The sequence below is a fragment of the Anticarsia gemmatalis genome, chromosome 2 (genome assembly GCF_050436995.1).
Source record: "Anticarsia gemmatalis isolate Benzon Research Colony breed Stoneville strain chromosome 2, ilAntGemm2 primary, whole genome shotgun sequence".
Lineage (NCBI taxonomy): Eukaryota > Metazoa > Arthropoda > Insecta > Lepidoptera > Erebidae > Anticarsia > Anticarsia gemmatalis.
In genome coordinates, this window is record NC_134746.1 from 629,659 (window position 1) to 656,701 (window position 27,043).

The following is a 27,043-nucleotide window of genomic DNA, read 5'->3' on the forward strand; positions in this document are numbered from 1 at the left end:
GTCAATTTCCGAATTCAATTTATTTCAAAACGTTTACCAACTTGAAACAGCAAACAAGAACCGTATTCAAAATTGACTAAACGTCGAACAGCGAAAAATGATATTTACATTTCATTGGACATTGTATCGAGTTCAATAGAACGTAACCCAATAAAAACAAGCTTAAGTATACTTGAACATTTCTATAGACGATACAATGAAGTCAATTGTAAGGCAGCTTGTCCATACCGACTTTTACAGCGAAAAAGCTGTCATAAAGTCGCGGCAACTTTTTTAGCCATTCAGTTGCGATGCAGATGCGAAAAAATCAGGATATAGTTGCAATTCAAAGCTGGCTGTACTTACGTGTACGATAATAGCAATAAGGCTACTTTCAAGGCGAAAATTGGATATAAGGGGCGTAAGCAAGTAATGTGGGTGATGAAGACGTTGCAACAACGAAATCCTTCCATTCCGTCACTAGCAGTCCTTGGTTACCTCTCTAATACTTATTTCTCGCCTTCTGGCCAGCAACTCGTTAGTATTTTCAGACACACAAAGTAAACTGGCGCATGCTATAGGTACCTATGAAATGATTGTCTCGCAACTGAATAGCTTTTACCTCACGTTACAAATGCGACAAACGCTACAACCGATACAAACGACAGAATCGCTCCAAAAAGCCGTTATAGCCGATCTCCCTTAGGCAAAACAAATTGAGACGCGGACAATTGTCGCGAGGCAAGCTCAGGTGGAAGGAAAAATTCAATTCCGATACAACAGCAAGGCTAAATAGAAAACTCATAAACCGCTTACGTTGTATAGAAATTTTATTACACCCTTATTTTGTTACGGCGCGGCACAAGTTATAATAAGAATGGAATTGTTAATTTTACTATTGTTCTTTGGTAATTATTTTGTGTTTTATGAAATAATACATTTTCTAATAACGACGACGTTTTGTTCTATCCATATTCACAAATGAAATTGCATGATCAAATCATTGTAATTAATAGGTTAACTTTTTTAAAGATTAGTCTTTTAGACGCTACGTGGACAACAATGACAAGTCCTTCAAGCTATAGAGTATTATAAGGTTTAAAATATTTAAAATTGGTTCAAGTCTTAACTAAACCCATAATCTTTCAATAGACTATGAACTATTTCCAGCCATAGAAATTAATTACTATCTGCCAGTCCACCAAATGTTTGTACTTTAGTCGAAAAAGGGCATAATTGCACAGTTATGGTATAATTTATGTTATCGGTTTGATTTCCGCTTTTCTCTCGTCCATTCGACCACTACAACCCAATCGTCGGAGTCTGATAGAAGTCTACTATTTTTGTTTAAAATATCATTTCGCTTCCCTCCGGTGTCCACCAAAAGCCTTATTTAAACATTTAATATTCGTCAAATCGTTTACTTTTATTGAGACACTTTTACATTGATGTTTTGTAAAGATTGTTACATATTTAGGCTGGTAGTTAAGGCCTTGTTCTGAAGAGGCCGAATTTGTATCGAATTCTTCACAAACTTGAACGTTTGTAGACGCAGTATGTAGGCAGCATTGCTAACGTGCGCAAGAGTACGTAGAAATGATCCCCTTTAATTGGCAAAGACAAATAATGATTTAGCGTTCATAATCAAACAACGAAAGACTGTTGCTCGTTTTTTGTGAAATTGAACATGCGATCGTTTTTTATGTGATAGGTACTGCATTATGTATCATTCTTATAGGTACATTTAAAATTAGATAGTTTAGCAAAACGGCAAAGCCGATGTGAATGAAAGGTGGCAATTTTGTGCGCTCAATCGCGAGCGGAACCTAGTAATATAATTTGCCGAAATTAATACAAGTGTGAAATAGCCTTTACTCGTTTCCCTCGAGTAATAATTTATTATGAAATTTTATTTTATAATTTGGAATTTATTACGGCCTGATGACCGCCCTTCGCAGAATCAATTAGATATTCTTTTTGTTACGTCGACGCGACATTTATTTAAGAAATAATATTTTTATCTTTTTGCCGTTAAAGTTTAATATTCTTTTAATAAAATTTGAGTGGGAAAAGCTCGTAAATTAGGATCAAACTTGAGTTCTTTGAAGGGTTTTATAGAATTATTTATAGAAATATTTTGGATCGTTTATTGATAGAGTTTTAAACGACAAGTAACATTTTACCGTTGGTTTGGTTATAATAGACAGTATCCTAAGTTACGTAGGTGTCGTTTGTAATAAAAGTTGGGGTAACCCCCGGTTTCTGAGTACCGCTAAATGTACCTCAGAAACCGGGGGTCAGTCATTTGATTCCCGTGATGTCCAGAGCGCTCAGGTTTGTATACCATTCACCATAGGGACAAAATTCCTCTCATTATTTGAACGTAATATAATAAAATTGTAATGTAAACTGTTCACTTACATTTGACTCAATTTTATTCCACAACAAAGGAAGCATTTAGCCAGGAAATAGAGTATCATTGTTACAAAGTTGCCTACTTGTGGCGTACTAACAAAATAACTCGCAACCGCCAAAAAAGAGCTCAAAGGCACTCACAAACATCAACGTAATCGTACACATTAGTACACATTAACTGGACGTATAAAAACGACCGCACACACTCCACTGTAGATGAAAATCACCAGAAAATGCTGTAAAAGCCACGATAAAGTTGCCTTTTTTACGTGCGTGACTACAAACTTGATAGTCCATTAAATTTGCATTGGACAGCTTTATACATTTTTGTGGCTCGCACTGTAAAAAATACGCGTAAGTGCAATAAAATGATGCAAGTTAAATTGGTACAATTTTTAAGCGGAAAATTGTGGAATCACATATGCAAATATTGTGGTCGGTGTTGTTAAAAAGAAAACTAAATTGCTTGTTATATTGTACGCTTGAAACTGTGGCTCTGAGGATTTTCTTTTTTATTACTAGCTTTGGTGATATCATTTTGCTGGTTTATTTTGTAGTGTACTAACAGTAACATATTATTTTATTGTTTAGTTGCTACAAATCATGATCTAGAGTTTTATTTTAACATGTTGGGAGTAGGTCCACGTCAAGTTCTCAATGTCAGTGGAATGTGATAGACCCAATGAGATCTCTTATCTGAAAGATTTGTTAATAGATGTGCTACTATTGGCTTGTAAAAAAGCCACATTTTATGAAGTTTTTGATCCATTGGAACCACTCCAAATTGACCCACTGAACCCACAGTAGATGTCTAGAATATAGGTGGTTCAGTTATAAATGATTATGAAAATATAGGAAATAATTTCATTGATTGCGGATTGATCGATCCAAGCAACCCGCACTTGGCTGGCGTGGTGGACTCAAGGCCTAACCCCTCCCTCATTACGGGAGGAGACCCTTCCCAGCAGTGGGACATTAATGGGTTAATACAGTGGATCCACGAGTCCAGCAGCGAGCGGGTCAATTTGACTCCCTTCATTAAGTTATCATTTTGATACTGACCATTTTATCTGATAGGTCAAATTCCACGAAGCATCCACATAGGTTTTCACAGAATAACAATATACGTATTCATTTAAGTAAAATACTCTTGATCAATACAATTTTCATATCCTTTTGACGCTTACTAAAGTACGTAAAATATTAACACGCTAGCCATTTTGTATCGCAACAAAGAGGTGAAAAATTACGAGTACTGTACATGTTAAAGCGAAAAGTTCAATTGTTAAAGGAAATTGTTCTCATTGCCAATTGAGTTTTATCAACAGTTGGAAATTATTTATTTCAATGGAGTTTGACCTTTGACCTACAGTTATTATTAATTTCGTATTATTTACAAGAGGTGATTAATACGAAATTATTAATAATCGTAGTAACTGTATGATTGTTATATTAAAAGTCAAAACGGAAAGCCTTTGTAATCGTTTACTATTTAACAGAAAAACAAAGTTAATAGAGAGCAGCAGATACCTAGGAGAAAAACGAATTGAATTATGCTAGCAGTTTTACATTGTTAAAGACATTCCATAGTTTACAAGCTAACTAACGACGGGTTCCAATACCATACGGCGCGATAAGGATAGCCCTTCTTCGCTCATTTTCATTTAGTAGCCTTCATCCCACAGGTAAGTTACTGAAAGTGGTCTGGAATATATTTCCAGCAATCCTATGTATTATTCTCTGAATTTTAGTGACTCATATAAGAAATGACAATACTTAGAAACCAAGAATGTAAAGTAACTTAAACGCTAATGAGTCCATCAATGGAGCACATAGTTCGTTCAAAGTTGTGACGCGAACACTCGTGGCTAATAGACCCCATCAGATAATTTACTTAATCAGCCTTTTACCAAGTTTTGTAGATCTGCATTAATGCAGTGTTTGTCAACATTTTCACAATATTATCCTTCATTGTTTGAAATTTACACAAAATAACTAAAATTCTGTAGTACTGTGTTCAGACAATTCTGAAGGCGTTTAGGCTTCATGTGGTTTTTTAATTTTAGTATTCAATAAATAATTAATGGATTTTTATAGATATGATTTCGTTTCTTAAAGAAACCGTAAAGCTGTTAGTCCTACGTCTCACCTTTCATAGCCATGACGTATCTATCATACTACCGAACTATGGAAGTAATGAAATAAGGAGTACACTTCCTATATATTTTCTAAATAACCCTTGAGCACTATAAACAAACTCATTAAAATTGCCATGTTAAAAAAAACATTTTGCCATGCTGTGTCCAAATATCCGTAGGAGAACACTCTATGTATTCTTTTCTAATATTTTTATGCTACATGTTGAGAGCCACTGTACTCTAGATGGCAGAGGGGAATTACCCTTCGGATAAAGAAATGTTTTGGAACGTCCATTAAGACTGCAGTTTTCCTTCGCTGATAGTTTGGGGAGACTTGATTAGGAAAATGGGGGTGCTTTGTTTTGACGGCGAATAAGTCACTATCATTGAAACGAGTGTCTTGGGTTCGTTGTATGAATATTGGTGTAATCATTTCGTTTGACTTTGTTTGCGTCGTTTTTATGTCTGAGAACTCGCTCTCCTTGCTTCATTTATTTTTTTTTAATAGAAAAATACAGTTTTTTATACCTTCAAATTCCACTTTTCTCAATAATTCATTAAAAGTTACGTAATTGCCTGAGTCAAAAATGCGTAACGGGAATCAAACCCAAGACCTAGTGGTTTGCAATTGCAGTCACTACAGCTGGGCTTAAAGAGGCAGTCGTAAGAGATTCCTCAAAAAATGACTTATAATCTGTACTGAATGAATCCGGTACTTCAAATAATTACGTCTATTCTATTTCTATCTTTTTCACATACTTAACAAACACTCCACTCCACCTTGCCTTATTACCCTAATACCCATAAAACAGTTTCTTAGACAAATAACAACGCTATCTCCCATCGAAATATACTTGTGACTTGTCGTAAACTAACTTTTATCTCCGGGTTTCTTCGGCTAATGTGTGTGATAAATCTGCAACTACAAAAGACCAGCTTTGGGAGGGGTACGCCACGTAATTTAGTTTTATGAGCCATCAGAGTGGGCATATGATGGGCTTGTGGGCTTTTCACGGCATGCGACGGACATTCACTGAATGGGTCTTGAGTGTAAGCGGTTTCTGGATGCTGAGTATTTGTTGATATGGTTGGTTGTGCATTGTTTAGGTCTGATTCCAATTGCGTTGTAAGTTTAATAACTATCTCACGACTCTGCAGTAAGAGATTCAAGAGCTATTTGGTAAGTTCTAAGTGCATTCTGTCATTTGACCAACTTTGACTAATCCTATCGTAAGGGTTTCAACTCAATCAATCGTATTTCAAGTATCTTACTAAATTCACCATCTTTTCAAAGCCGGTCAGTTTTCCAAACGATTTTTTTTTAAAGATTTGAACACACATACATCAAGTCACGGCTTGCCTTCTTAACATAGGGTTAGGCTGAGACCAGAGAACACCACTTGGTACGATTCCTACCAACCTCCTTAGCTCCTTTCACATCCATACATCTGAATATATTTCATAAATTAGTCTCACCATATCCGTATAAAAACATAAGTGTAAGTAGCAGGACTACCTTATTGTGTTTGTTTAGTCTTATTTAACTATTGCCAAATATGACAGAGATAAATTGCTAAACCCCTACAAGACTGGCTAATGAAAAAAAAACAAAACTTCACAAAGAAAATAGGTTTTTACCCAACACATTACCATCCTGCCCACCCCCTTTTAAACTGCAAGCGTAATACTGTCCCTTGTTTACAAGTTTAGCATATTTTTAATCAACTTAGTTCCTTATTAATGGAACGCTTGCTAGATTTTCTAGTTAACTCTCGCGTTTCCCGATAATTATTTAACCAAGTGCGAGGTAAAAATGTTAAGTGTAGTGAGTTATAAATAGTGTTAGAGCGAAAAATTATAATTTACGAGGAAACTGGGGCATTATAAAGTTGTTAAACCGAGTTATTCCGGTCTGATCCCCCAAACCGATCCACTACCAATTAATATTATTTTTTAATTCCGGTCTGATCCCCTTTCAACTTTACCATTCCGGTCTGATCCCCTTCCTATATTTAATGGATAAGTACAGTCAATAAAAAACAGATGTTATTCACTACTTTATAAAAAAAAATTGTAAAGAGAAGTTCAAAGGTTTTTGGATATAAACGTTTGTTAGTCGATTAAGTACTGTTGGGTTATTTTAAGAGACGCTGATCAAAATCAGTTTAAAAAAAAAGAGTGACCTGTGCCATTTTTGAGTTTTTGTGAGTCTCATACAAAAAAGTTTTGGTAAAAATATGGTATTTTTATACATTTTTAAGTGTAGGTATTACATTAAATATCTCAAAAAGTTGACGGACTTCAGTATATAACTTAGGGTTTATAATCCTATCGATACACATTAGTTTCATCTATGGGTAAAAAGCCTTATAAAGTATTGAGTCAGTTTTTATTTATAGAAAATAATAGAAATAAAAACTGATTCGAGTTACAATCATCGCAGATTTATATTATTTGGTCTTTTGAAATAGAAGTACTACCTATATAACATTATAACAGTAATCACAATTTCGCACAATGATCTTTTGTTAAAACTAGGATTTGAAAAAAATTATATAATAAAAAAAATGTAAACATAAATCAAATAACAAACATCAAATTTCAATTATTAAATACTGATATAAAATTATCACAGTAATCATATTCAGTGTAGAAATAAGACTAATACAGTCTCATTGATAACCGATTTCTCAGAACGACATCACGAACTTAACTCATCAATGATTGGTTACTTTGGAATCAATAGACATTACATTCACACACCAACAGCCTATTTCACAGGTAAATATATTACAAAAGCTTCAGACTTTGCCGCAACGATGCCAGAAATAATTATCACTTGCTCTTACGGTGAAGGAAAACATCGTGAGGAAACCTAGCAAGCCTAAAATTTGTTTAATACATTTATTGAGGGCATGCAACGTCCCCTAACCTGTACTCGGCCAGCGTGGTGGACTCAAGACCTAACCCCTCCCCTCGTTTCGGAGGAGACCCTTGCCCTGCAGCGGGACAGTAATGGGTAAAAAAAATAAAACAAATAAATAAATAGGATTCAACTGTTGAGCTAGCCAAAGGAATGAATAAATCTAAATAGACTGCATGTTCCTGAAATACTGAGAAAGATTTGGAGATTTCTGGGTCAAAATGTATAGAGATGAGATTAATAAAAATATATATATTAATTCTATAACATAATCTAATAGAACCTGTACATATACATATTTTGTTATTGACTGTCCTAAAAATGTGATAATAGACAGTCAGGGTATCCGACCGGAATAAAATATTTTAATTTATTATAATATTTATATACGGGGGATCAGACCGGAATAGAAAATAATTTTAAAATACTAGGGTATCAGTATTGGGGATCCGAACGGAATAACTCGTTAAACCCCTACTTAATCTATTTAAATGTTTATTACGATAACTTATTTAGTTGTATTTTCAGCATTGGGGTAAACTTTAAAAATTATTTAAGTTTGCATGATTATCATCGCTAGTGTCTGTCCGATAAGCTAAATGGTCTTCTCAAGCCGAGAAAAGTAAGGGAAGAGTTTGACCAAGTGTATTCGTACGTAAAAAAATATTTAGGCGGGCAGACTGCAGGATGCTTCAATTCGTACAGTTTTTTCTTAAATAACAAACTTAAATAAGTTGTTAAAACTTAAAAATCAAGAAATTACTACAAATTGGAATTATGTGCAGATTCTGATGCTTTAAATTAAAATCTTCAATCTATTGAACGCAACGCAATTCGGCCATGACTGCCAGCCATCGCATCTTATTAATCCATCAAAACGTATACCCCAATACCCACATACAACCCACCTCGTCCCCAAATTACCCGTTCAACCCCAAAATAACCCAATTTGCCTCAAAATAACCGATTCAAATTCTATAGCGCAATAACATAACCAATATCATCCAGATTACACCGCATCAAACTGGATATTACAATCACGATTATTCTGAAATGCAAATTTCTATGCACTCGGAGTTCCCTATAGGAGTTTAATAGTCTCATTCGTGGAACCCCATATTTTCATGCTAATTTTATAAATGTTTAAGTGTCTGTCTGTTATGCTATTACCCTTAACCATTTTGGGTCTATGTAATACGGTGATAGTTTGGACTACAAGTTTATAAAAGCATCGTAGTTTTATAAACAAAGATTTTTGGGGTTAGCATTATTTATTTTTAGATTTTATTAGTATTTGACCACTGCTATGATATTTAATGAAAATATTTTTATCAACAGGGTAATTGTTAGAAGTTATGTCAAGAATAGTAAAGGCACAATACTTAAGATATAACTCAGTTTGATATTATATTAACAAATATGCTCGATTTTACATCTTTAAGTAAAACTATGGGTTTAAAACGGGGTGTAAATTATTGAATTTGTAAACTTAGCTTGAGTATTTTTTTGGTAGCTTCCAAATGCTGGTGTTTTTTAATACCTTGTATGTAACGCGAAAGGTAAGGCAAGTGAAGTCAGAGGTAAAATTAAGCTTGCCACAGTACATTTTAGGAGCGTATTAGGTGAATTGGATGTGTTGGTGTGAAGGCAATTTGATCGGGTGAATACGTAACAATATTATGCTTAGCTGCTGCCCTGATGGTAAGACAATGTTTTCGTCGTTTGGAATGGATCCAAAATTGAGGGGGGTGCAAGGTAGATGTTACGTTCTGTCGGTTTTGTTGCTTAATCTTACGTAAAGTTTTGTTAGTAATTTTTTAATGTATTTGTCATTTTAAGACTGTATTTTCCGAAGCTTACCTTCACTTTTAGGTATTCCAAAATCATAACTTTTAAACTCTCGCGTTGCATGTTTAATGTATAATATATTCGGGAATTAACGCGAATTATTTTTTCAAAATGGTTGTGGTACTGTTCAATAGAAGTGAATAATTTTTTGTATCGAAAGTGTCACAATATTTTTTTTTGGAGGTTTTGAGATCTTGTCACTAGGAATAGCTAGTACAAGCTTGTGAAAAAAGATGTTTACTCAATTTAGATCAATTAATCTACAAAAATATTTCAATATTTCGACTTTCGATATCTTCAATCTATGTAGAGGTATCTACGCATTTGGGACTACAGTCACCACATATTAAATATTTTATCACATATAGCACTACGCAATAAGCATTTACTTTATTTTACAACAAGAAATCGTTTCATTTTATCCTATCTATAATCAATACGTAACATCTGTACCAAGTCTTGCTACCCAGTAATATTTTCCCCAGTTAAATGGGCCGTGTTATTTTTTCCCTGGCTCCCAGTGGCAGCATGTTTCACCACTAAACAGTCGTTGTCGACATGTGTAAACATGTCTATAACTTGTCTGCAGATGTAGTTTAAAGTATATACGATGTCTCGTCAACTGTTAGATAAAAGAATATGTATTGCTGTTTGTTGTGTGGGAAATTATTGCGGCTGTGTTTTTCTTTTTATATTTATACTAGCTGACCCGCGCAACTTCGCTTGCGTCCAATAAGAGAGAATGGGTCAGAATTTTCCATATTTTTGTAACACTTTTTACTGTTACCTACTCTGCTCCTGTTGGTCGTAGTGTGATGATATAAAATATGCTTTTTTTTCACGAAAAATATTCTCAAAATTATTTATATCTCTTAGTATAACGAAGTCGCGCTAAGGCATATTCGCCATTAAAACAGTTGCCATGGCAACGGAATTTTGTTAATTCAATGTCATTATAATATTGATTTTTCGCGACTTCGTTGAATTTTCAGAATTTTCCCGGGAAATGCGTCATTTTCCCGGGGTAAAAAGTAGCCTATGTCCTTTCTCGGGTATCAAAATATCTCCATACCAAATTTCATGCAAATTGGTTCAGTAGTTTAGACGTGATTGAGTAGCAGACAGACAGACAGACAGACAGACAGACAGAGTTACTTTCGCATTTATAATATTAGTATGGAAGTATGGATATTTTTGACGAACGATTGGACTTAAAGCATACATACATACATGAAATCATGCCTCTTTCTCCAAAGGCGTAGATAAACACAAAGCCACTCGTTATTATTACAAACTTCCCTTGTTTCATTTTCATCTTGTCATAATGGATTACAGATTCATATATTATTAATTAGCACCTTCCGTGGCGCAGTTGTCTAGGTGGTTACCACTACAACTACCTCGGGAGGTCATGATTTCACTTCCCACGTGAAATTATTGCTTGTGTAGTAGGTACATACATAAGAGCAATTTTTAGCGGGCCAGATGTGTTTTTAAGCAAATATTTCGGAAAGTATACGTTATACACTATACTTTCTATTAATTTCCGCGCAGCATCGGCTATACAATATTACCTAATAACGTTATTACCTAAAAATAAAAAAATGACCAATTGTGATAGTTAGTTACGCTCTCAAAAATACCAATACGCTTCTAAAATGTAAATGAGTCTCTAAAAAAAGAATTTTTTAGTTCGATTAAAAGCGTTAGAGCGACCTAAATCAGAGTGTTTCAAAATGACGTAATAGAATTGAATACAAACTCGTTCAGTTATATTGGATTATTTTTAGCGATGACATTTTTTGGGTAAAAGTGCCTGACTATACGCCAATAGCAGGAACACTATATTCTGTGATATTTTATACTTATTTTTACTGTAAATTAATGTGACCCATTTACTTCAAAAATAATAGGTATTCCACTGCACTAAAGCGATAGCAGCTTTGTTTGTCTGTAAAGTTTTAATGTTGAAAGAGTTTAATCTTATGTAGGTTGATAGATAAAAACCTTTTGCCAAAGGTCCACAAACGGCTTTGCAGAAAAAATCTGAAGTTACAAAAGGGTTATACTTCTCAGTAATTGCTTATTCGTCAGTTACCCTTTACAATTAAATACCTGGACCAATAGAGATAAAATTTTGCACTGTGACAGGTAAAATAGACAGAGTAACGGTTCTACCACTTTTAAAATTTTTAATAAGAAATATCTTCATAAACATACATTATCCATTAAACAAGCAAAAAGGATTTTTATAACAAAACACGTACAATTAATCTTGCGTGGAGGGCACTCATTACTCTTGCTAAGTAATTGTCTTATGTAAGATTAAAACTTCGTAACAGTGAATAAAATACGTTTATTTTACTGGTATTTGTTTTAATATGGTCTATAAATATTGTGAAGATTGTACATACTTGAGTTTCTTTTAAATAGTTAAAGCATTACTTAAAAGTCCGCTAAACTTCATCCTTACTTATAAGGTAAATGCAAAAGTCTGTCTGTTACATTTTTTCAGCTTACCTACAAAACCAGTTTTGATGAATTAGCAAAAGATATTTGTTTTCCTTTTGGCTATTTTTCTGTTTTATTAATCGAATGTTAAGTAAATAGGGGTTGTAAAATTTTAAGTTAAAAAGCGGTTCAAATAGTTCAAGTTAGGGGTGGTGTGGTATGAAAATTCGGATACTGATATGAATTTATTTCGGGCTAAGTATCGGATTATAGTATGTCGGATATTATTTTGAAAGTTTTGGTACCGGAACTTTTGAGTTTTTGATTTACACTGCGACACAATAACCCGGTGAATGGCTATAGAAAAATCAATAAAGCAATACAACATACAAACAAACAAACAACGCATAAAATAACACAACTCATACAAACAAAAACGAACGCCTAAATTAATTAATTAAATAAAACATTTTGTCCAATAGAGCATACATGTCACTGGTAAAATGGGGAATTAGACATTTATTAAGATATTTTTTTTACCGTAACTAATAGGTTATAAATAGAAGATAGTAGTAGTCTAAAGCGCAAGGCATAGTTCTTAAAAATAAATCAAACAAAAACAAAAAGCATTACCAGACTAAACAAGGTATTTTTTTAATTGTATAATAATTATTAATAGTTCTCATTCTCGTCGGATTTTCGAGATATTATCCATAAAACATCTCTTCTTAGGTCTCAAATGATCTTTTTACAAAATATCATGCAAATCGAGTCAGCGGTGTAGGCATTAATAAGAGACAGTCGGTTTTGCTTTCACATTCATAACATTACTAGAGATTTGTATGGGATTGAACCAACGACAACGGTAAAAAAAATTAATACATGACTATTTCAAATACTTTGTATAAAGTTTATGAAATAAACGGTATTTGAGCAGAAGCAGTAGCTTGACCCTATTATATGCTACGCCACAAACATCGTAATCCATCGAGTAAGTCTGTGATCTAAGCAAAGACATCAAACCAATTCAAATCTGAAAATAGAATAAAGTACCTAATTTAACCGTTTAACAACAACACACATCCCAGCGGATATTAATAGGAAACCGGTATAACGGTATATTATTACATTTTGCTACAATTGAATCCGTGGAGGGTTAGAAATTTATCACGTCATTTGTTTGCGACCAGTTTTATTTGTTTTACCAATGGAAGGTTAAAAACCTACGTGAGATTTAATACTGAACGATTGTACAGGGTTAGTAAATGTTTTAGAGGTGGTTGAGTTTTTATTGAACGATAAAAGTTAAAAACCAAATAATGGTAAATGCAAAGGCTTATGTGATGGAAAATGTTAGTTCATAATTTTAGATTTTTTGTTTAGCATGAATACAATCGTAATACACAATAGATATAAATCTTTCTCTGGGGTACACTTAACGCTTCGTGAAATCTTATCCAAATCGGTTCTGCCGTTTTGACGGATAGAAAGACAAACAAACGCACCAAAATAGACTTGATTACCCAATTCCATGCCACTGCTTGGATAAACGAGGGCTTTTTCTCAGAATGAGGGAAGGTTAGGCCTAGAGTCCACCACGCAGCTCAAGTGAAGTCTGACATAATAAGCTCAAAGAAGAGTTCTACAGTACCTAGAACCCTAAAACTACACTATCCTAACAATACTTCACTTCCAATTCAAGAATAATACGACAGAAGCAATAGAGTAACCAACAAATAGAGAAGGCAAATGCTCATTGTGGCGTTGCAACCGTCGCAACGTGAATTGTTCCGCACTCGATTTAAAAACAGTGCAATGTTCGAAATGCGAGCTCAATACACATTGTTTCTGAACATATTGGGACACAAGTAGCTGCTTAGTCGTAACCAATCGATGTTGGTTTCATTTCGAATTTTGCTGTGTTACTGTCAGTTTTCGTTCATTTCCCTGGATAATAGGACATATAGCACGATTCTCTACTGCTATCGACAATCGGCTAGCTATAAAATAATGTACCATTAAAATCTGATCATCAGAGGCTGAGGATTGTAAATCTTTTGAAGATTGCAAAGAGTGGAAGTGAGTTTCTTGCTAGCTCTTCTCATAAGGCTCTACCCCATTTCCGAGCTAGTGGTAGATTCAGTTATTGTAACGACTATCATGAGTATCAAAATTTGATCTAAACGGATCAAAAAATTTGATTTCTAAATAAGTTAGTTAGAAAAATGCTGTTTTAATCAACAGCTTTTAGGTACTGCAATACAAAGCGTCTGAAGTAATATAATGAATCCAAAAATGTTTCTAAGAAAGGAATGAGTATAAAAATTGAGAACATACAATATAGTCACGTATAAAAGCAGGCAAAATTCTCTCTTCATTCCAAAATCAAAACCCTCGTTATAACCCTATAAATTGAGAAGTAATTTCTTGAACCGCTCACATCTTAATCTGGGACGTTTTAAAACTGGTCGTATAATATTTCAGGCATACATTTGATGGTTCTTGAGAGGAAATGATCCGGTCTGCGCTAAATGAGGCGAGAATTCTCGCAGGTTTAACGAGAACGCGTATAACTAAGCAAACGATGTTGGGTTATCGGATATTCGGTTTAAAACGTATTAAAACTGAAGGTTTGCGTTCTGTTTGCTTGGAATTTTGAGTTATTTGATTTTCATTCTGGAGAATCTAGACTTACGTAGATTTAAGTTCCTTTCTAATACTACATTTAAGAAAGACGACTTTGTTGATTTTGATGTAATTTATCATTTTCATTATTCATTAACACTACTCTTGCGACTTGTACACATAATATAATAATGCGACGGGTCTTAAAAGTTATAGACATAGGATCAAATATAGGCATTTTTTATCAACATTACATGACGATTGCAGCTGCTCGTGTATGAAAAGTAGAAAAAATTTAGTATGAAATATCACACAAATTTAATTGTAAGTTTAACAAACAAACGCAGATATTGATTATCGATACGTAGCACGAAAATAACCATCAAAACTCAGCCTTTATCATTCTTCAGTAACAAGAATAACATTTTTCCTAACCACACTCTACCAAAAAGTTAATTTCAATTTATGCATAACCTAAAGTAGGGAAAGTGCAAGTCAGTCGGTCGGCGAGAGTTGTCCGAGCAGCAATGTACAGCGAACACCACATTAATGTCATTAGCAACGGACAGAAACAATAAAACAGTCGGCAACTATTGGGGAGCGCAAGTATGTATCTCGTTATAAGTTTGTCAAGTTTGGTGCAAGGGAAGAGCGATGGAGGAGAGTCCAAGCGAAATGTTATCACCAAACTATGTATATAATATATTGCATTGTGAGTCAAAGTTCAAAGTCCAAGCGAAATGTTATCACCAAACTATGTATATAATATATTGCATTGTGAGTCAAAGTTCAAAGTCCAAGCGAAATGTTATCACCAAACTATGTATATAATATATTGCATTGTGAGTCAAAGTTCAAAGTCCAAGCGAAATGTTATCACCAAACTATGTATATAATATATTGCATTGTGAGTCAAAGTTCAAAGTCCAAGCGAAATGTTATCACCAAACTATGTATATAATATATTGCATTGTGAGTCAAAGTTCAAAGTCCAAGCGAAATGTTATCACCAAACTATGTATATAATATATTGCATTGTGAGTCAAAGTTCAAAGTCCAAGCGAAATGTTATCACCAAACTATGTATATAATATATTGCATTGTGAGTCAAAGTTCAAAGTCCAAGCGAAATGTTATCACCAAACTATGTATATAATATATTGCATTGTGAGTCAAAGTTTTCTTCAAGCACAATGTTGTATTCCATGCATGACAATTGCTGTCTCTTTACCTATCTGCTCTATCTATCAGCTGGTAAAAACGGTATTTATTTTACGGATTTGAATAATTTTATGTTACACAAACATACAATATGACTAACCGGGTGTTGATTTAATTTACCAGATAAGATAGTTTTTGAATTGGTTTCGAAGTTAAACAGGTAAAAAACGAATGTTTACTACATTTTAGAATACTACATACATACATAAAATCATGCACTTTTTCCTAAGGTTTAAGCAGAGATCGAAGAACGCCACTTGCTACGATCCGTACAAACTGGTATCGTGGCTACATTCACACCCAGAAATCTTGTTACACACGATAATAAATTAGTTTTAGAATATTAGGTAGTGTATAATAAAATGTTTTCTTTGAAGATTGAGAACTATTCTTTTAAAATCAGACGATATTCTTTGAAAAATTGAGGTAGTTTTAAGTAGCACTTTATTTTAATGAACTCAAAGTTTTTAAATACTCTGCACTAGGTTCTCTGCGGTAATGGCCACCTTAATTAAGTCTTGCAAACGTAATGATAGTCTTCCTTTCAATACCACTTTGGAATTGCTCCAAAAATATCAGTTTTGAACCGTTCGTGGTGTAATTTAGTTTCTTTAGTGTATTAATTGGTAGATTATACGTTCTTTGGTCTGAACGTACTCCTATGGGAAAAAAACGTGTTTTTTTATGTTTATATTATTCATTCTCGGGTTTCAATTTCTAAAGTAGTTTTGTTAAGTTTTTCTGTCTGAAATATTGTCAGTAATAATTTGAATGTTGGTTCTATTCTCGATACATAGTTGACACCCCACGGTTGACTGGTAGATAATGCCTTTGGCATTAAGTTAGCCTTTATACAACTCCTGTATATGGTAGTTAATAAATAAATGTAATAAATTATAGGTTTATTCATATAATACCTAAATTTTATGTCAAAATTGGTAACATCCACGTTTGGTATCTCTCACTCTTTCACTACTTCAGCAATCTATTAAAAACTCAATAAGATCCATCCACTATCAAGCGAGCCACAAAAAAATATATAATATCAGAACAGCTGTAAGTTCATGTATTAACGAGGTTCCCAACTAAGCCTTATTACCGTCTTAAGTGCAGTTGTTCGAGTGCGAGAGAGAGAAAAGATAAGTATCCGTATATGTCAATATAAAACTCACTGTTTGTAACTAACTTTTTAGGAAAACTGGCAAAAAAGTAATTTGGAGTAGACAAAGTTTTGCTTGCAGTATTGCAATCTTAGTGTGTGATATGTTTGGAAATGAAAACGTTAGTATTCTTTATTATATTGTGGAATAAGGTTTATAACGTTTAATAGAATAATGTTGGCACAATGTTTAAGATGATCTTTGTGTAAGGTTCCTTTATTATAGAAATCCCATTTACAAATCGATACTGCAGTGCAAGCGTCCTAGAACAATTAAATATTTAGTAAAAAAATATGATATAAGTAAATTTTATATTGAAGAAGTGGTACAATGATAGGTTAGAAAAAACTAAATTTTGAGTTTTTTTGAACCTTTTATTTCATGTGTTTAAAAACGTACTATAAACATTTATCTAACTATACAATTTCATACAAGAAACTCGAGTCCACCTACTGCATCTGTATTCTCCACAAATATTCGTTTCACCGTGTTGTGTAAGGCAGTACTATAGGACGTCTGATATCCATTACAATGGAGTTTCGTTGCAGGACTCGCAAGGAGCGTCCGTAAGGCACAAAGAGAACCACACATAGAGTAATCAAAAACATTCCGTACAGATATGGAATAGGTACTTTTGTTTGCAGTCTTAGGTAAATGTATAGAATTGTGTTTCATACTCTTGTACTACTGTATACTGTGTGCTATTAATTATACGGAGTATTTTAACTTTTAAAATTATACATGCACATACGCACGCCTGTTATATCCAAAATTGTAGGCAGATGTGTATGTCATACACCAGGTTTCGCTATTAATTGTGTTAGTCACCTGTAATAGGGGACGTGGCTGCTGGTAGAATATGGCAATAATTCTAATGCCATATTTTACTATGAGCCAGCTAATATGCATATCAACACTCTTCAATGGCTACTCAGTACCTACGCAACTAAAAGAATACGCAAGAGCAGTTGGTGCGAAAATATAAAAACGGAAATAATTTTGTGCCCACACGTCGTTTATAGTGCTTAGATACTATATTTCACATCAACAATCTTACAATCAAACTAAACCTTTATTAAAAAAACAATAGTAATATTCACAATACTCAATACATTTTTCCGTTTGCATTCAATACATTAACCTCTACGCTTTACAGTATAAACAAACATTAATACTGACCGGGCGTTGTACTCGCTCCTTTCATATGTAACGCGAAGACGGTGTACAGGAGCCTGGACCCCGAGATAGTTGGAATATATTTAAATAAGAGAGAACTGCCTCACTATTGAAGGTGAGGAACGATAAAATGACGCTTTTGAAATGGTTAAAAGGAATGAAATTACACAATACATTGTACGACAGGATTTATAAGAATTCGAAATTAAATTATAAGTATAAATAAATCTGCGAGTGTGTCTCTCGTTGAAATAATTGTAATCTCAGTGTGTGAAAGTTTTTAGTGCCTAGAATGATTTTAGTACATTTTAAGAATCAGGTCTTGAAATGTATCAAGGAATCGTTATAATATTATAACCATCTATCTATTGTCTACCATCTTAAATATGTTTTCGATTATCGATAACTGACTTCAAAGAATAATAAACTAATTTTGCATGTATGAAAGCCTGATTAGCGCCTCTAGCGTTAACCTTGAGAACTAATTTTGGAGTAATAATATGTCAAACTCTCGATACTCGATAGTACCGACTGTAGAGAATCGTCGTCCAATATCTTTGTATCAACAGTGGATAGTGTAGCATATCGTTACGTCTACAAGTTGAACGTCTTGCAGCATCTTAGAGGTCCAAGTTTGCATATTTATAGGCATCGGAATAGCGATGAGTCGACCTCGAAGAGATTGCAGGGCATTCACTCAGTAGCTCGCTGCCGATGCAGTTACTGCGTTTGTTTGTAATGTACTGTTTATTTGCTGCTCTGAATAATGTAGTTAATTATTGGATACTATTGTTCATAAATATATACATAACTAGCTTTTACCCTCGACTTCGTCCGCCACCTGAATTTTGGACTTAATGGAATTGCGTCATTTTCCCGGGGTAAAAAGTAGCCTATGTCCTTTCTCGGGTGTTAAAATTTCTCCATACTAATTTCATGCGAATTGGTTCAGTAGTTTAGGCGTGCTTGAGTAACAGACAGACAGAGAGGCAGAGTTACTTTCGCATTCATAATATTAGTATCGATAACTTGCCTGGCTTACGTGAAGGTGTAAGCATCAGAGTGTATGAATAATACGCCTTCGTTTCGCTATTTATAATTTTATATACTGATTGCATATACCGAACACGTTAGCAGACTCCGAGCTACTAATGAGAAATATTGTACTAAATATTAGGAAAAACTAATAACATTTTGCATAGTAGTCGAATGCACTACCGACTGTGCTTGAATCAATGTATGCTGGTTTCACAAATTACCTAAACCATTAGAAAAATGACCCAATAAACAAATACATACATATATGTATATGAAGAGGAAGAAGACGGACGTTTATCTCGCTACCTTTCGAAAATTACTGTATGCCTAGAAATAAGTATAACTTCCGAACTATCTTCTAAAAACTTTGTGTATTTTCGGCTCTATACCACCAGACCTGCATTACGACAATCCGTGACGTGTATAAACCAAAAACGAATCGAATATTAGTACAAACATGTACATGATTTATTTGTTTCTGTGTTTGGATAGACGCCAACTCGCTAACTGCGTTCTAGCACGGGACTCGAGACTACGTTAGCGCACATTTGAGTTCGCTATTAACGTTCCGATTATGTGTGTATTTGTGTTTTGATTATGTCACTGTGTCTGTAGGCGGTAGTGGTCTGATCTCTAGATTTTGTAATCGGTCTTTTCTAAATCTCAATAGTAGTCCGGGATTTGGTGACGAAATCGGTCTATGGCAATATACTCGTACCTTATCATATGCGACATGTTTTCAATATGTATACCTTTACATACACCTTTGAGTATAACAGCATACAAATTGAATGCTGAACCGAAGCGTATAAGCATTGGCCTATTAATAAGTTACACATCAACGGCTTATCAAATCTATGTGTTTGGCACAAATAAAGATTGCTTGTTCAAACGGTGAAGAATGATGATGAATTTTTGATGATGATGAGTTTCGTTTAAATAGTTTTTAAAGAAATAGTTCTAGACTCGCACTTCGGCTGTGACCATATTTGTAGACTAATACTGGTTTATACTTGGAGGAGAATTCGTTTAGTTTTGCGACAGTAATGTAACCTTATTTTAGAACCTGAAGCCTAAACATAAATCTGCTATTTCACCTGAAACGTACCTTCATAGTACATCTGAAACTAATAAACAAAGTCGGTGGTGGCTTGTGTCGACTTTGTGTCGACTTCGTGTCGAGTTTGTGACGACTTGTGACGAAGTGGTGTTGGTTTGAGAAGCGAATATATTTGCGTGTTTGAGGTGAAGATAGTTAATAGTAAACAAAGAATTATTCTTATTAGTAGTAAGTTTGTATGAAACAATGCCAATGTAGTAAATACTCACGTATAGTTTGCATTGAATACTGTTTAAGTGCATCTAGAGAACTTAATTTCCTAAAAAATATATCGATGTATCACTGCTGAAAGTTAATCGACTATGCTGGTCAAGTGCGAGTTGTAGGATTTTGTGCTCCTAAAGCTTTATTTAGGTAAATAAAGGACTATCCTCCGTACATTTTTCTTATTTTGGTTAACAAATATCGAAAACAAATGACTGCGATAAACTGACACTTCTATTTCTCTAAACAAATCAATTGACACGTTAAAACAAACATAGCAACAACAAAATTTCAAACACCTTCAAAATAAATTCACCCGTCCTTCATCTAACTGGCAACTACCGAAGAAATTAGCGAAACATTAGCATGAGCCACTCTGTACCGAGGTGCCGACAAGTTAACCGGACCGCAGTTACACGCAGTGAACCGATCTAGTATTCCAGACTCGATCTAGAATTCCAGACTGATCTAATTTTCTAGCCAAATTACCGCTACGTTAGACGTTTGGATGGTACGCTGTTTTATTGACCGATAGTACGTTGTTTAATGCAGACTTACCTGTTCTATTGTTGACTTTTGAGGCTATTGGCGTATTGCGGCGCCAAGGTACTTTATTAAACGCCTGATAGTAGTAAGACGAGTTGGTAGGTTTCAGTAATTAAGTAAAGTATGAACATTTTAGTAAGTAAAACTAAGGAGTTGACATGTCTTATTTATCATGTACTAACAATGGTAAAGTTATGTGTGTGTTAGAAATAAATATCACTTGCCCAAACGGTGAGGGAGCATCGTGATGGAATCTTTCATGCTTATAAAATTCACACTTGACTAGTTTGATAGACGCCTTTATTCCGAGAGAATTAATCGAAATGTATACATGTGTTTGTTTGTTTTAATTGTTTGATATATTTATAAGAGCACGCTAAGTCCCCAACCCCACTTGGCTAGCATGGTTGACTCAAAGTCTACTCGTCTCTCGCTCGGGAGGAGACCCTGTAGTGGGACAGTAACGGGTTAAAAATATACTGATAAATGACTTGACGAATGGTTTTAGTTTTTGTTACCCCATATTTTTATGGCTAATATTGGTGGTATAGTGATACGTCCTATACAATGATATTTACCTCTATATGCTTGCACATAAACAGTTCCTGGCATACGGTTCACTAAGTCCACCACAATACGCCGCGGTCACTTATGTGGTTATTGTCATTATCGTTACTTTGAACTGTTGGTTGTTACGTCATTTAACTAGGTGCTAAGACTTATATCTTGTTGGTGAGATTCCTACATCAATATAGAACATAGGACTTTAATTATTATATGTTACTTTTTTGGTAATAATTATATAATAATTTAAGAAAAGCCTTCAATTCTTAAGATGGACTATAATGTGGATTACACGTTGTAGTCCATCTTCTGCCAGAGTGGGTAACGATAGACCCCGCTCTTAGGTTCGACTATCGTCTATAGCAAGTTAGGGCTCGAATCTTCCCGAGGTTATTTCTGTAATCTTACAGTTAAAGTATGTCGCGTGTTTTCTAGTAAATGGATTAGTAGTCACGGTTTTTATCTATTTTAGCAAAAAATGCGGTAAACTACCTATCTGAAGGCTATAAAAACTTTAAATCAATCTCCATACTACCGAAAACATGTAAATTGCAAATAAAAACCCATCCAAGTATCATCTTCAAATTGACATTGTAGCCTTCAAAGGCTTACAACTTCAGCACAACAATACAAAAAGTCAAAGAAACCCACATATCTTTTTCTTTCAATCCCCAGTATTCAACACATGCAGTGAGCGGAAGAGCCTTTGTAAACATATCCTTGAAAATATCGTAAGTGTACCGTCCTGCCTTCGGGCACCTTCGGGCAACGGTTATTGAATTCTGTCCGACAATTTTAAAAGGAAGCTTGTTGTGATGGAAATGTAGAAATAAAGTATACACGTGATTGTGAATGTTTTTTGTTGTTTTGACTAGGAATTCACTTTTACATAGATTATGTTTTCAGCACTATTTGGGGTAAAATATTTAAAATGTAGGTAAAAGGAAATATAGTTTATTAAAGGTTGGTAGCGCACTAGGTTGTATTATAAACAAGAGGCTACAAAGCAATAGGTAGCTATCTACTATCATCTCAAAGGCGTTTGCAGCCTATAGCTGTATTTATGTTGTTCCCGATAAAAAAATCTGCTAAGAAATTTGTTATGCCATCAAAAACATTCTGTAAAAACCTCAAGTCTCGCCGTAAAAAGTTGTGAGATCTATATAATACCAAGTCGATTAATCTATTTAGTCTCTACTTAAAGGACCTTCTGTCTTAAGTTATTACGTATGTTATTATCATGACAATTAAAAAAAATACCTTTAAAACAAATAGATCGACCTGGCCATCGCATGATTTGATTATTAGTATGTATCACACTACACAGCACGACGAGAAGTTAATGCTCCTGAAATGTTAATGGCGAATTTGTGTTTTCTTGCGATGACAAAGTCGATCAATTTGTTTTAAAAGTATTTTTTTTAAATTGTCATGATAATAACATACGTAATAACTTAAGACAGAAGGTCCTTTAAGTAGAGACTAAATAGATTAATCGACTTGGTATTATATAGATCTCACAACTTTTTACGGCGAGACTTGAGGTTTTTACAGAATGTTTTTGATGGCATCTCACTTCTTTTTGTAGAGCGAACATAAGTCCAATTCGTATGGAAAGACGTTTTTTTTTTCATAATTCTACATATTTTCCTATGGGAATGTTGTTCAGTTTCATGGGCTAAACACCCTTACCCACCCTATACCCCCTCCCGTTATGCCTCATATAGTAGGAACCTATTTACACCTATTTATTTTATTTTCTACAGTAATAATAATTCATTAACTGCAAATGTAACCTTGTAATCTTATACATTTATATGGGATTACAAAGTTATTGTTGCAGTTGGTGTATTTAGAAAACTGGACCGAAATTAGAAAATATTGAATTTTTCCCATGACTAAGACACTAAACCCTATTTGTATTCTAAATTTTAAGCTTCTAAGTCTGCTAGAAGTACCTTAGACTTTTGATGATCGGTGAGTCAGTGAGTCAGTGAGTCAGTGAATCAGTGAGTGACAAAATTCAAAATTTTAACAAGTTGTCATTCTTAAACTACTGGTTCAAATTAAATGAAATTTTAAATATACCGTGTTTATACAATGACTGATTAGTTGCTGAAAATCCAGGCTTCTTGTTTTATCCACAACGAAATTATAGGGGTGTCAAAAATAGCCCGAATTGCTTCGAGAAAAGGATGTTACGGCCGTGCCGCTTTTTTTTGCTCGACTTGCGGGGGCACTTCCGTGCCCCCAGATATAGTCCAACAACTTAGTAGAGAGCCTTGTGGAGACATTTAAAGTTCCGCAGACTCGTGCAGCTGACGGTGGCTACTTTATTTTGTAATTGATAGGCAATAAAAAAATAAAATAAAGTTGTCGGAGTAGAGATATTAATTTTTTTTCTGTTGTTCGAATGTGTGTTATTTGCTAATATGAATCTCCATTTGGTTATTAGTTAAGACACATATAAATCCTAGCTTTCCATATTAAAGCCACATCCATTAAGACCCTGAAGTATTTCAATATCCTGCCTCAGCAATGGTTCTAAGTACAGCTAACTTTGTAGGCACTTGGAACCGTTTCGCATTAATCATTGAATACGAATTGATCGGTAACTTTTGAAAGTAATTTGTAGTAATGTCATTTTGATTGGTTTGAGGTCGGAGATCTTTGCGTGGTTTTGAGATTTTAGATTTAATTAATAGTGGAATCTAGTTAGTATTGGAAATTAATTTTAAGTTCAATACTATTTTTAATGCTGACTTTGTGAACTGATGAAGGGTGCAACCAAATTAATTAATTAATTATATTTAGTTAGTAGTGATAGTCACGCCACTGCCACTGTGTCGGGAGGTCGTAGGTTCGATTGCCATATGAATAATAAATGGTTGTGTTATCTACCAATTGCTGTTTTACGTCTTGTTGTACATTATGTCAGTTGTTAGTATGTTCCTAAACAGTCCCCGCGCATAAGAGCAATTATTATTAGTGCGGGAGTATAAAAATAATGTATTTGTTCTTTATTTAAAAATATATGATTTCTTAATAGCTTTTCAGCACTAATGGGCCGGTCGATCAATAGATTGGTGTAACACCCAAAAAACTCTGTTACAATATTAATAATAGAAATAGGTATAGCTGTCCCCAACCAAAAATCATCACTTATGAGAACCGCAATAACAGTCCGAAAATTTTAATAGGACCTTAGTACAGTCTGCGGTAGTAATATGTGTACATTGTGTACACTGATAGATTTTAAAAGAGCTGATTGTAATATACTTTGAAAAAAGGCTAGGCTGATGATGATTGATTGAATGAGCATTTGTATGAAAACCAAATCGTGGAAACTATATTGGCAGCACATTTTAAATGTCAAAGTCTCGATACTCGAAAGTACCGACTGAACAGAATAGCGCTGTAAAGGTACCTGACTGAAAAGGTATACATAATTCTGACGTTGACTTTTCTTTCAGTAGTAATTGTTATGCACGCACAGTCCCTTATTCATATGCTTTATATTAATTAAAATAGTATGATTACTGCTGCATATAAAACTCGGAATTAATTTCACAATCTCTGCGCTTTGTTAACCAATACCATTAATTGAATAGATACTTTTTTCCTTGGTCTACTTTTTTACAGTAAAAAAAGGTTAGAACCTACCCCAAAATACACAACAGTGAAAAAATAAGTATATATTTTTATATAAAATAAGTCCTTTGACAAATGTGATAATATTATTACATATTTTTGCTCGCGACTGTACCTATGCTTTTAGGGGCCAGCAGAAATATCAGTGTCGTTCATTTAATAGCAAGTAAATGTTACCTGGCCGTGTAAATGATAGGACCCTTTGGGGTTCCGTAATGGGTTCCGGATGTGAAAGTGAAGGGTATTTTAAGGGTTTTGCGGGTCCACTGACAGAAATATGAAATAGGTTTAAGTTTTAGTTACAGAAATTGGATCGTGAAAGTTATTGTTGTGGAATTGCTTGATTGAATTTGATGTTATGTTTTCTTTAAATTTTTAATTAAATTTCTATGTTCATTTTGGAGAAAAAAAAATCTAGAAGACACACACGAGAAGATAGAATAAGTCAAAGTAAGAAAGAAAACTTTCACTTTTTCGAAAAAATCTTATATCTTATAGTGGCAAATGCATTCCGTGACTAAAGAAAAACCCCTTGGGCAAGGTATCATAGCTTAAATTATAATATAGGTATTTGAGTAGGTTCACACACAGCCTAGTGTGACATTTAGAAAGTGATTTCCCGAGAAATTATCTATCACACTGCCAAATATTGTACAAATCAGCTCAGTCGTTTGGTCGCAAAATCATATCAATTAGATAGAATTAGCATATATAATATTGCAATACATTTTATTCCTGCACTAATTAAAATGTATTAATTGGTGCATTACTCAATTAGGTATAATTAGAATTAAATGACGTGTCACTAATTGTAATGAGTTTTATTTTACATAATAATTTCATTAATTAGTATTACATATAAATTACAAAATCAAGCCCGTGTTAGAATAAATTGAACAAAATTGTGCAGTGATTGAACAAAATAAAGCTTGCAACACACTTATTCGATTTGGCATTAATCGGCCCCGGCAGGTGGTAAAACCGAACACGTACGGATGAACGAATGAATGAAAAACTCTTTATTGTACATGAAATCAAGTTAATAAAATGAAATTAAAATAAATAAAAATACAAATGGCGGCCTTGTCGCAGAGTGGAAAATCTTTCAGGTAAGGATGGAGAGATATAAATGCAGTTTACCGCTCGACATCGCCGCCCCTGAATGTTCAAACCGTAGAACCTACCCGATCGGCACAAACCGAACAAATACTTTAAATTTAATTGCTTCGAGTCGGTTTTGTTGTTTAGTAAATACTGCCGAACCGAATGTGTGACCCGAATATGTGTGTAGCAAGCTTTACACATTTCACTATTAGAACAATTGATTTGCATTACAAACGAATGTAATTTGAATTTAAATCATGTGAGTGCAGTGATTTTAATTAAAATAATAAGCACCAAATGTTATTTTCGGATTACATACATAAAACATGCCTTTAGATTTAGTTGTTGTAGTACAGGTTGTATGGTTTGGTTATTTTGTAATGATTAAATATTTACTAAATGATAATACTCCTGTTACGTAACAATATTATTATATTTAAAAATACACCTGCAATCTGTATAATACAAGTATACAGCTAAATCTTTAACAAATTTGTGTAAGAACATAAATATCTGTTTTGCGCGGAAATCGAACACACTATCCTTAAGTTTTATGCCATCAAAAACATTCTGTAAAAACCTCAAGTCTCGCCGTAAAAAGGTGTGAGATCTATATAATACCAAGTCGATTAATCTATTTAGTCTCTACTTAAAGGACCTTCTGTCTTAAGTTATTACGTATGTTATTATCATGCCAATTTCAAAAAAAAATCCTTTAATACAAATAGACCGACCTGGCCATCGCATGATTTGATTATTAGTATGTATCAAACTACACAGCACGATGAGAAGTTAATGCTCCTGAAATGTTAATGGCGAATTTGTGTTTTCTTGCGATGACCAAGTCGATCTATTTGTTTTAAAGGTATTTTTTTTTAAA